At 42.6% G+C, this 12611-nt stretch overlaps 1 protein-coding gene across 1 annotated transcript in view; it reads left to right on the top strand.

The window, feature by feature from the left end:
* The window catches only part of slc35f1 (solute carrier family 35 member F1), a 172106-nt gene that overhangs the window by 87255 nt on the left and 72240 nt on the right, over nucleotides 1–12611 (top strand). The window lies entirely within an intron of this gene.

Below are 12611 nucleotides of genomic sequence, written 5' to 3'. Positions count from 1 at the left end.
GTAGCAGTTTGGGTCTAGAGTGTCTCCCCCTTTGAAGAGGGGGATTACCGCGGCAGCTTTCCAATCTTTGTGAATCTCAGACGATACAAAAGAGAGGTTGAACAGGCTAGTAATAGGGGTTGCAACAATTTCGGCTGATCATTTTAGAAAGAGAGGGTCTAGATTGTCTAGCCCGGCTGATTTGTAGGGGTCCAGATTTTGCAGCTCTTTCAGAACATCAGCTATCCGGATTTGGGTGAAGGAGAAATGGGGAGGCTTGGGCGAGTTGCTGTAGGGGGTGGAGGGCTGTTGATTGGGGTAGGGGTTGTCAGGTGGAAAGCATGGCCAGCCGTAGGAAAATGCTTATTGAAATTCTCAATTTTAGTGGATTTATCAGTGGTGACAGTGTTTCCTAGCCTCAGTGCAGTGGGCAGCTGAGAGGAGGAGCTCTTATTCTCCATGGACTTTACAGTGTCCCAGAACTTTTTTGAGTTTGTGCTACAGGATGCAAATTTCTGCTTAAAAAAGCTAGCCTTAGCTTTCCTAACTGCCTGTGTATATGGGTTCCTAACTTCCCTGAAAAGTTGCATATCACGGGGCTATTCGATGCTAATGCAGAATGCCACAGAATGTTTTTGTGCTGGTCAAGGGCAGTCGGGTCTGGAGAGAACCAAGGGCTATATCTGTTCCTGGTTCTACATTTTTTGAATGGGGCATGCTTATTTAAGATGGTGAGGAAGGCACTTTTAAAGAATAACAAGGCAGAGATGTAGTATTTAGAGGGTAAGTTGGTTTGGATGATATCTATGAGGGTTCCCGTGTTTACGGATTTGGGGTTGTACCTGGTGGGTTCATTGATAATTTGTGTGAGATTGAGGGCATCAAGCTTAGATTGTAGGATGGCCAGGGTGTTAAGCATGCCCCAGTTTAGGTCACCTAGCAGCACGAGCTCTGAAGATAGATGGGGGGAAATCAATTCACATATGGTGTTCAGGGAACAACTGGGGGCAGTAGGTGGTCTATAGCAAGCGGCAACAGTGAGAGACTTGTTTCTGGAAAGGTGGATTTTTAAAAGTAGAAGCTCGAATTGTTTAGGTACAGACCTGGATAGTAAGACAGAACTCTGCAGGCTATCTCTGCAGTAGATTGCAACTTCGCCCCCTTTGGCAGTTCTATCTTGTCGGAAAATGTTATAGTTAGGGATGGAAATTTCATGGTTTTTGGTGGTCTTCCTAAGCCAGGATTCAGACACGTCTAGGACATCCGGATTGGCAGAGTGTGCTAAAGCAGTGAATAAACAAACTTAGGGAGGAGGCTTCTAATGTTAACATGCATGAAACCAAGGCTTTTACAGTTACAGAAGTCAACAAATGAGAGCACCTGGGGAGTAGGAGTGGAGCTAGGCACTGCAGGGCCTGGATTAACCTCTACATCACCAGAGGAACAGAGGAGGAGTAGGATAAGGGTACGACTAAAGGCTATCAGAACTGGTCGTCTAGTATGTTCGTAACAGAGAGTAAATGGAGCAGGTTTCTCAGCGCGATAGAATAGATTCAAGGCATAATGTACAGACAAAGGGTATGGTACGATGTGAGTGCATTGGAGGAAAACCTAGGCATTGAGTAATTATGAGAGAGATATTGTTTCTAGAGACGTTTAAACCAGGTGATGTCACCGCATAAGTGGGAGGTGGAACTAAATGTTAGGTTAAGGCATATTGAGCTGAGCTAGAGGCTCTACAGTGAATTAAGACAATAATCACAAACCAGGACAGTAATGGACAAGGCATATTGATATTAGGGAGAGGCATGCGTAGCCGGGTGATCATAGGGGTCCAGTGAGTGGTTGGGCTGGCTGGAGACACGGTGATTCAGACAGCTAACAGGCCGGGGATAGCAGAAGGGCCTTAGAGGAATGTCTCGACGGAGGAAAGACTGCTTTAGCCTCCGCATGCGGTGACGTCGATTGACCAGTCGTGATGGATTAGTAGGGTTCCGAGTAGCAGAGGGGTCCAAGTCCAATTTGCAAAATAGGTATAGTGGCCCAAGAAATTGGCCGATTGATCTATAAAGCTTAAAGTCCAATATGCTCTAGACAGCTAGCGGGGCGCGGCTAGCAGCTAGAGGGCAAATTATCTAATATCTGAAGGACTGAAACCATCCCTCCACTGACTCCATGGGTGCTAATGTGACTTACACAAAGACCTTTCTTGTCAAATTAAATGTGTTGTTTATTTTGCTTAAGTGTCCAGGTGGCAATTATTATGTTGGAAAGTCTGAGAGAGAATTCAAAGTTCGAATTACAGAGCAACATCAGAACTGGTGATGAGAAGTCCCCTGTGTCCAGACACTTTAATGCGGTGGGACATGATGTGTGCCAACTGAGGTTCCAGGGCATAGAAGTTGTACAGCCACCTAACAGGTATTACATGCTGACCAGACCGCACACAAGTTGATTTTGTCCACCCACACCAGATGCGATCAGGACACGCAGGTTGAAATATCAAAACAAATTCTGAACCAATTATATTAATTTGGGGACAGGTCAAAGTGCATTAAACATGTATGGCAATTTAGCAAGCTAGCTTGCTGTTACTAGCTAACTTGTCATGGTATATAAACATTGGTTTGTTATTTTACCTGAAATGCACAAGGTCCTCTTAATCCGACAATTAATCCACAGGTAAAATGGTAAACCGAGTTTGTTTCTAGTAATCTCTCCTCCTTCGGGCTTCTTCTTCTTCAGACTTTATATGGAGGTTGGCAACCAACTTTAAGGTGCATTACCACAACCAACTAGATTGGAGTGTGGACCTCAGTTCATCTTTCAATCACACACGTGGGTATATGCTCCTAAAAACCAATGAGGAGATGGGAGAGGCAGGACTTGCAACGAGTTGAACATCACAAATAGAACCAAGTTCTATTTTAGTGCCTGGCTACGCAGACGCTTGTTGACGTGCGTGAGCAGTGTGGGTGCAATGATTGAATAACATGTACAGTTGACGTCGGAAGTTTACATACACTTAGGTCGAAGTCATTTAAACTCGTTTTTAAACTTCTCCACAAATTTCTCGTTAACAAACTATAGTTTTGGCAAGTCGGTTAGGACATCTACTTTGTGCATGACGCAAGTAATTTTTCCAACAATTGCTTACAGACAGATTATTTCACTTATAATTCACTGTATCACAATTCCAGTGGGTCAGACGTTTACATACACTAAGTTGACTGTGCCTTTAACATCTTGGAAAATTCCAGAAAATGATGTCATGGCTTTAGAGCTTCTGATAGGCTAAATGACATCATTTGAGTCAATTGGAGGTGTACCTGTGGATGTATTTCAAGGCCTACCTTCAAACTCAGTGCCTCTTTGCTTGACATCATGGGAAAATCTAAAATACTCAGCCAAGACCTCAGAAAATAAATTGTAGACCTCCACAAGTCTGTTCGTCCTTGGGAGCAATTTCCAAATGCTGAAGGTACCACGTTCATCTGTACAAACAATAGTACACAAGTTAAACACCATGGGACCACGCAGCCGTCATACCGCTCAGGAAGGAGACACGTTCTGTCTCCTAGAGATGAACGTACTTTCGTGCGAAAAGTTCAAATCAATCCCAGAACAACAGCAAAGGACCTTGTGAAGATGTTGGAGGAAACGGGTACAAAAGTATCTATATCCACAGTAAAACGAGTCCTATATCGACATAACCTGAAAGGCAGGAAGAAGCCACTGCTCCAAAACCGCCATTAAAAAGCCAGACTACGGTTTGCAACTGCACATGGGAAAAAGATCGTACTTTTTGGAGAAATGTTCTCTGGTCTGATGAAACAAAAAAAGAATTGTTTGGCCATAATGACCATCGTTATGTTTGGAGGAAAAAGGGGGAGGCTTGCAAGCCGAAGAACACCATCCTAACTTTGAAACACGGTGGTGGCAGCATCATGTTGTGGGGGTGCTTTGCTGCAGGAGGGACTGGTGCACTTCACAAAATAGATTGCATCATGAGGAATGAAAATTCTGTGGATATATTGAAGCAACATCTCAAGACATCAGTCAGGAAGCTTAGCTTGGTCGCAAATGGGTCTTCCAAATGGACAATGACCCCAAGCATACTTCCAAAGTTGTGGCAAAATGGCTTAAGGGCAACAAAGTCAAGGTATTGGAGTGGCATCCCAAAGCCCTGACCTCAATCCTATAGAAAATATGTGGGCAGAACTGAAAAAGCGTGTGCGAGCAAGGAGGGGCTACAAACCTGACTCGATTACACCAGCTCTGTCAGGAGGAATGGGTCAAAATTCACCCAACTTATTGTGGGGAAGCTTGTGGAAGGCTACCCGAAATGTTTGACCCAAGTTAAACAATTTAAAGGCAATGCTACCAAATACTAATTGAGTGTATGTAAACTTCTGACCCACTAGGAATGTGATGAAAGAAATAAAAGCTGAAATAAATCATTCTCTCAACTATTATTCTGACATTTCACATTCTTAAAATAAAGTGGTGATCCTAACTGACCTAAGACAGGGAATCTTTACTAGGATTAAAGGAATTGTGAAAAACTGAGTTTAAATGTATTTGGCTAAGGTGCATGTAAACTTCCGACTTCAACTGTATGTGTACATTTATTTTGCAATGCACTCGACGCGAGCGTTGTGGTCAGCATGTTTGATAGTAGGTGATAAATTGCTGTTACAGAGGGAGATATTAAATCCATGTCTTACAGAGAGCCCTAGAGTCCTGAACGAAGAACTTCTGTTAAGTTGCTTCCTGTGAGCAATTTCCTATTTCTTTGTTTATTGTAATTTACAGAAAATGTCTGTAAATAATGTATGTAAATAATGATTGTGGAAAAATAAAGAAGCAGTACTGCAATGTGACGTCATCTAAAAATATGGGTGCATGCCTATTGTCTGTTTTTGACCTCTGAGGTTTTTTCCTTTCTTCAAGTATATGCTTTTTGAACCTGGCACCCGAAGACCTTTTGTCACTACAAACATTTGAGATAAGCACGCCAATTTCTCCTTCTATGATTACACAGAGACCCAACACAGCAAATGCCACCTTGTGTCAGAATCTCCCATCTGCCACCATGGGGACCAACATGCCTGGCAGGCTCTCTCTCGCTCTCTTCTCTAACACAATAATGTCTCCCAAGCATATGGCCCAGCAGGTTAAGCCATTGTTTTTCAGGATTCACAGATTAATGGGAATGGCTGCCAGCATTCGTCTGTACCAATCTGTCAGAGCAGAGAGAGTGGGACAGGCTTTGCCAGGTGGAGCCTGTCCAAAAGAAATGACTGAACAGCCATAATGGTTAGAATCACTGAAACTCTCAAAACTGTTGCAGAGCGGAGAACCTGAGGACTGGGTTGGGGTGGGGGGAAATGTGCAGAAACATTATTTCTATTTGTGTTTGCCCTGTCTCGTCCATCTGTGCTGAACTGGTTGAACTGGTGCCCAGAAAAAAAGCAGTCAGGGAACCATAAGCATCATCCTCTTCTCTGTTGATAGTTCACAGATATATTCATGATGGAAACCAAGAATATTCATTTTTTTGTATTAATTTATTTTATTCATGTGGACCTTTACCTAATTAATCACCTCTAAGTGAAATTCAATGCATAGATTTTTTATTGAAATAGATTTATTTACCATGAAGGCTAAAAAGCTTGGAAAGCCTCCACTAATGGTCTCTTCTACACAGACAGAGATGAAATGTCAAGGTCGTAATGGATTCTCTAATATACTGCATGGTGACCGAACAGGTGATAGTACGTGTTATCTGTGGGGTAGGCTATTCTCTAACAGCTATCCAGTTGCCATATTTTCACAGACATTGAGGGACTATAATGACTTGGCTGCTAGGGTAGAGATGTTAGCTCTCTTCAGAAATAGCCTTAACACAACATTATTCACTCTGTGTGTACCGTAATAAAGTGTTAGAAGGGAAAAAAACTGACTTCAGGCTGAATGATGCAATACACCTGCAATGACTTAATGCCCTTCTATTACAATGTGGCAATACCCACAGCCCACCTCTTTTTTTCATCAATGTTTTAACTATTTCTCTATGGAATATTCAAGCAATCAATTGGACAAATAGCCTTCATCAACATCTCCTTATCTCCCCCGACTGTCCTTGACTGTCGACTCTGACTTTGGTTTTTGTCAGTCACTTTCTCAGGCATTGTACACTTGTGCGTTTAGTTGTATTCACACATTTTGTTAGGTTAGTCTTATTCTAAAATTGATGAAATTGATGAGGGAAAAAAAACTATCTGCACACAATAATGACAAAGCAAAAACAGGATTTTAGAAATGTTGCTTATTTATAAAAAACAAATGTATGAAATATCACATTTATAAAAGTATTCAGACCCTTTACTCAGTACTTTATTGAAGCACCTTTGGCAGCTATTACATCCTCAAGTCTTCTTGGGTATGACGCTACGAGCTTGGCACACCTGTAATTAGGGAGTTTCTCCCATTCTTCTCTGCAGCTCCTCTCAAGCTCTGTCAGGTTGGATGGGGAGCGTCTCTCCAGAGATGATCGATTGGGTTCAAGTCCGGGCTCTGGTTGGGCCACTCAAGTACATTCAGAGACTTGTCCCGAAGCCAATCCTGCGTTGTCTTGGCTGTGTGCTTCGCCCCCAGGTTAAGGTCCTGATTGCTCTGGAGCAGGTTTTCATTAGGGATCTCTCTGTACTTTGCTCCGTTCATCTTTCCCTCAATCCAGACTAGTTTCCCAGTCCCTGCCGCTGAAAAACATCCCCACAGCATGATGCTGCCACCACAATGCTTCACTGTAGGGATGGTGCCAGGTTTCTTCCAGAAGTGACACTTGGCATTCAGGCCAAAGAGTTCAATCTTGGTTTCATCAGACCAGAGAATCTTGTTTCTCATGGTCTGAGAGTCTTTAGGTGCCTTTTGGCAAACTCCAAGCGGGCTGTCATGTCTTTTACTGAGGAGTGTCAGATTGTTGTCCTTCTGGAAGGTTCTCCCATCTCCACAGAGGAACTCTCGAGCTCTGTCAGAGTGTTCATCGGGTTCTTGGTCACACCTCCCTGACCAAGGCCCTTCTCCCCCGATTGCTCAGTTTGGCCAGGTGGCCAGCTCTAGGAAGAGTCTTGGTGGTTCCAAACTTCTCCCATTTAAGAATGATGGAGGCCACTGTGTTCTTGAGGACCTTCAATGCTGCAGACATATTATGGTACCCTTTCCCAGATCTGTGCCTCGACACAATCCTCTCCCGGACCTCTACGGACTATTCTTTCGACCTCATAGCTTGGTTTTTGCTCTGACATGCACTGTCAACTGTGGGACCTTAAATAGACATGTGTGCCTTTACAAATAATGTCAAATCAATTGAATTTACCACAGGTGGACTTCAATGAAGTTGTAGAAACATCTCAAGGATAATCAATGGAAACAGGATACACCTGAGCTCAATTTAGAGTCTCATATCAAAGGGTCTGAATACTTATGTAAATATGTTGTTTCTGTTTAAATATATATATATACACACTACCGGTCAAAAGTTTCAGAACACCTACTCGTTCAAGGGTTTTTCTTTATTTTTACTATTTTCTACATTGTATAATAATAGTGAAGACATCAAAACTATGACATAACACATATGGAATCACGTAGTAACCAAAAAGGTGTTCAACACATCGAAATATATTTTATATTTGAGATTCTTCAAAGTAGCCACCCTTTGCCTTGATGACAGCTTTGCAAACTCTCTGCATTTTCTCAACAAGCTTCACCTGGAATGCTTTTCCAACAGTCTTGAAGGAGTTCCCACATATGCTGAGCACTTATTGGCTGCTTTTCCTTCAATCTGCGGTCCGACTCATCCCAAACCATCTCAATTTGGTTGGAGATTGTGGAGACCAGGTCATCTGATGCAGCATTCCTTCACTCTCCTTCTTGGTAAAATAGCCCTTTCACAGCCTGGAGGTGTGTTGGGTCATTGTCCTGTTGAAAAACAAATGATAGTCCTTCTAAGCCCAAACCAGATGGGATGGCATATCTCTTCAGAATGCAGTGCTAGCCATGCTGGTTAAGTGTGCCTTGAATTCTAAATAAATCACAGTGTCGCCAGCAAAGCACCCCCACACCATAACACCACCTCCTACATGCTTTACGGTGGGAACCACACATGCGGAGATCATCCATTCACCCACAACGCGTCTCACAAAGACACAGCGGCTGAAACCAAGAATCTCCAATTTGGACTCCAGACCAAAGGACAAATTTACACTGGTCTATTGTCCATTGCTCGTATCTCTTGGCCCAAACAAGTCTCTTCTTCTTATTGGTGTCCTTTTTAGTAGTGGTTTCTTTGCAGCAATTTGACCATGAAGGCCAGATTCACACAGTCTCATCTGAACAGTTGATGTTGAGATGTGTCTGTTACTTGAACTCTGTGAAGCATTTATTTGGACTCCAATTTCTGAGGCTGGTAACACAAATTAACTTATCCTCTGCAGCAGAGGTATCTCTGGTTCTTCCATTCCGGTGGCGGTCCTCATGAGAGCCATTTTGATCATAGCGCTTGATGGTTTTTGTGACTGCGGTTGAAGATTTCTAAATGATTGATATTTTCCGTGTTGACTGACCTTCATGTCTTAAAGTAATGATGGACTGTCGTTTCCATTTACTTATTTGAGCGGTTCTTTTCCAGAATATAGACTTGGTAGTTTACCAAATAGGGCTATCTTCTGTATACCACCCCTACCTTGTCACAACACAACTGATTGGCTCAAACGTATGAAGGAGGAAAGAAATACCACAAATGAACTTTTAACAAGGCACACCTGTTAATTAAAAATGCATTCCAGGTGACTATCTCATGAAGCTGGTTCAGAGAATGCCAAGAGTGTGCAAAGCTGTCAAGACAAAGGGTGGCTACTCTGAAGAATTTAAAATCTAAAATATATTTTGATTTGTTTAACACTTTTTTGGTTACTACATATGTGTTATTTCATAGTTTTGATGTCTTCACTATTATTCTACAATGTAGAAAATAGTCAAAATAAAGAAAAACCCTTGAATGAGTAGGTGTGTGCAAACTTTTGACTGGTACTGTGTGCGTGTGTGTGTTTTGGTGACAGTTTGGTGAAGTTGTCTCGAGTCAGTACTCTTCAATATCTCCTGTGGTATTTTCCTTCAGGAGCCTGCAGGTACTTAGTCAGGTCAATACCTTTGTCCTCCCAGTTGGTGATTGCCTCTGAGAGCTCTTTTATTGTTTTTTAGGAGGGAGGCTCTGCCCATCCCAGCCTATTGACAGCAGAGGAGACTCACTGAGCTACAGGACCTTGCTGCAGGGATGGTCACAACATAATTCTTACTGCTGATGTACATGCGTTGGATTGTGCTTCTGTCCCAATAGGCACATAATCAATAATGTAATAAGGTATGTCTATACTAGGGTTGAGGTAGGAGGTAGCGGAGGCGGAGAGCAACTAGCCTACCCTCGCCTATCTAACCACACACGTGGCTATATTGAGAGACTTTTGAGAGCTATGAGGCTGTAAACAAAATAGGAGTCTTGATTTAGAATTAGGCCTATGAAGAAAGCTCTACACCAATGAAATCAATGATTCCATTAAGTCTGGATCGAGTGGTATTGAATAGGGGTGGCAGGTAGCCTGGCGGGTAGGAGCGTTGAGCCATTAACCGAAAGTTTGCTAGATCAAATCCCAGAGCTGACAAGGTAGAAATATGTTGTTCTGCCCTGAGCAAGGCAGTTACCCTCCACACCTCTCTGATTTAGAGGAGTTGGGTTAAATGCAGAAGACACATTTCAGTTGAATGCATTCAGTTGTACAACTGACTAGGTATCCCCCTTTCCCTTTCCCCATTTCAGACACTGAAAAGCAATTTAAATGTATCCGGGGAAATCAGAAAACATCTCCAGACCTGAKTAGAGATGCAGAGGAGATGAGTATATGAGGCAGGATATGTAGCAGTCAGCAGCTTTTAACAAGGACAGAATAAGAGAACATTAGCCTGTCTGGGTAGTGACAGAGTGCAAATGAAGCTAGCTAGCACAGGTCCCCTGGAGCTTCTGGGTACGCACACACTGATTGGCYATGTAAAAACAATGAATAATGCTACTATAGGAATAGATCCTGCAGTGCTCTGCATTTAACTTACTCTACCACTTAAAGCACTGCCAGTCCTATAATTGGATGAGGAATAACGAGACCATTGGATGTTATTGTTTCATTCAGGCCCCTCCCCCCTGCCAAGGATACTTAGAATAGAAGGAACTTCTAGTACTAGCTCAAGTGTTAAAGAAAACGAACAAATCTTGCCTTGCAAACTCAAACACTTCGACATCATCCAAGATTAGAGAGGTGTCTTTCTGCTTAGTGTTAGAGTGTGATTTATCATCGTGAAGAGGGTTGCCCCGGTGAACCGCTGACTGTCTCAAAACAGAGGAGAGAGATTGGGCCGCCCATGCTGTCATTTCAAACACTGGAAGTCCCACTTAATGAAGGCGCAGCTCTTTGCCCGAGGTGTGCAAATAAACTCTCATTGCTTACACACAGAGCCATAGGAGGGAGAGAGCCCATCAAAGTCACACAGATCATTGGCGTCCAATCACCTGGCCTTCTGTTTGCATTGTGTCTGATGTGATGTTTGTTGTCTCTAGTCTAACAGACACAGATCAGAAGGTAAATGGAGGAAGAAGGCTGGGGGACACACACACAGTGCCCTTGAGGATTCCCATTTCACCTGAACTACCTCAGTTACAACTGAGGTAGTTCATTTGATTTCAGTTTCATGGTAATATGCATTTCGATCTTCTTAAATGACGTAGGTGTCACGGCCGTCAAAAGAAGTGGACCAAAGTGCAGCGTGGTGAGCGTACATTACTTTTTATTTGGATAATGTCGCCAACAAAAACAATAAACAATACAAAACAACCGCAAAGCTTGAGGGCTATAGTACCCCAAACAAAGACAACTACCCACAACGAAAGGAGGGAAAAAGGGCTACCTAAGTATGGTTCCCAATCAGAGACAACGATAGACAGCTGTCCCTGATTGAGAACCATTACCCGGCCAAAACATAGAAACACAAAATCATAGAAAACAAAACATAGAATGCCCACCCCAAATCACACCCTGACCAAACCAAATAGAGACATAAAAAGGCTCTCTAAAGTCAGGGCGTGACAGTAGGCTAAGTAGCATAGCTGTTTAATCTCATTTTAGAGCAGATGGAGTTAAACACAGCCACCTGGATTTTGTTTCAGTCAAAGCATATTTTAGCCTATGGCACCTGCTGTTGAGGTCTGTCCACATGAGAAAAAAAACATTTCAGCACAATCATCCTAAATTTTCATCAGAAATTATGTGSTGTTTTTGGTATGACAGTAGCCTAACATTATCTATGCTATTATATTTGGTTTGTTATGTAGAATACAAATGAAATATAAAGTGATYTTGCAAGACATGGCACCATTCTGGAAGTGGCGGACATGGAAGTGGCACTACACCCCTGATTTATAACGGTTGGCTGACTTCTGGGGAGTTTTATCTCAAACCACTTTTTACATCATCGCAGCACGACAAAAGATTTGGGAATGACCCAAAATCATGTAGGACTAAAGCCCCGAAAGCCAGATCCTGGTGACTTCCCTGGTCCTTAGAMGTATGTATAGAGAAAGAACACACAGTGACATCCCTGTTTAACCTAACAGATAACCTCTCTTGAAGCTGGACGCTAAGCTACGGACATAAAACTAGGTAAATACACCTGTACTTTTAGGAAACAACCTTTCTCCGTGAACAGTGGCAGGCTGGCTGTTTTTTGTGCTGTGTGACCGTTACCCGGTGATTGTAATGACTTATAGTAGAGCACAGAACCATCCAGAATCTGGGAAAGGAAACAGCTCCCCATCACAGCACTGCACTCTGCAATCCCGCCAGTAATGGAAAGGAAGCCATTTTGAACCTTTTCCCTACAAATGTTTAACTCCAGGAATCTGTACAACTGGTGGCATATCTCTGTGTGCTTAGAAAGACTGTCAATATATGCAAATGCATAGTAATTAGACAATTTAATTCAGTGCATCTGTTACAAGTTTATGTAATTATTCAAGCACTGCAAAATGGGTTACATCAACTGTTTTACAAACACAGACTCTTCGCTCATAGCTACAGTATTAGCTTAGATTTCTCATAAAGTACCAGCACATTTATCAGTGCTCTAACGGTATGACAAGACTATACTGTAGCTACCGTAGTAATAACCCCACCGACCTGTTTGACAGTTTGATGTTTTTGAGCATGAATGAATAATTAGCTTTTGGATGCCTCCTACCTGCTCCTCTGTAAATAGTGTTGTGCTGAACTAGCTTCTTTGTTGTCTCCAATTATTCCTCCTCTCTGGCCTGACTCTCTTTCTCTCTCACTCTACCCACACTCTGATCCCAGAGAGCTTTCTTTTGGCAATTATGATCATTAAAAAAGCTGACATTTTAGAATGCTCTCATGTTGGGCTTGTTGTGCTAAGAGATTACTGCACACAGTGCTAGCTATAATAACTGAAAACAAATAACTAGCTAGCCGCATTGTTCTATTGAGATTGCAGGAGTTTTTTCCCCT

The sequence above is a fragment of the Salvelinus sp. IW2-2015 genome, linkage group LG28 (assembly GCF_002910315.2).
Source record: "Salvelinus sp. IW2-2015 linkage group LG28, ASM291031v2, whole genome shotgun sequence".
Taxonomy (NCBI): Eukaryota; Metazoa; Chordata; class Actinopteri; order Salmoniformes; family Salmonidae; genus Salvelinus; species Salvelinus sp. IW2-2015.
The sequence above is the reverse complement of the archived record's forward strand: the minus strand, read 5'-3'. Positions and strand labels throughout refer to the sequence as shown.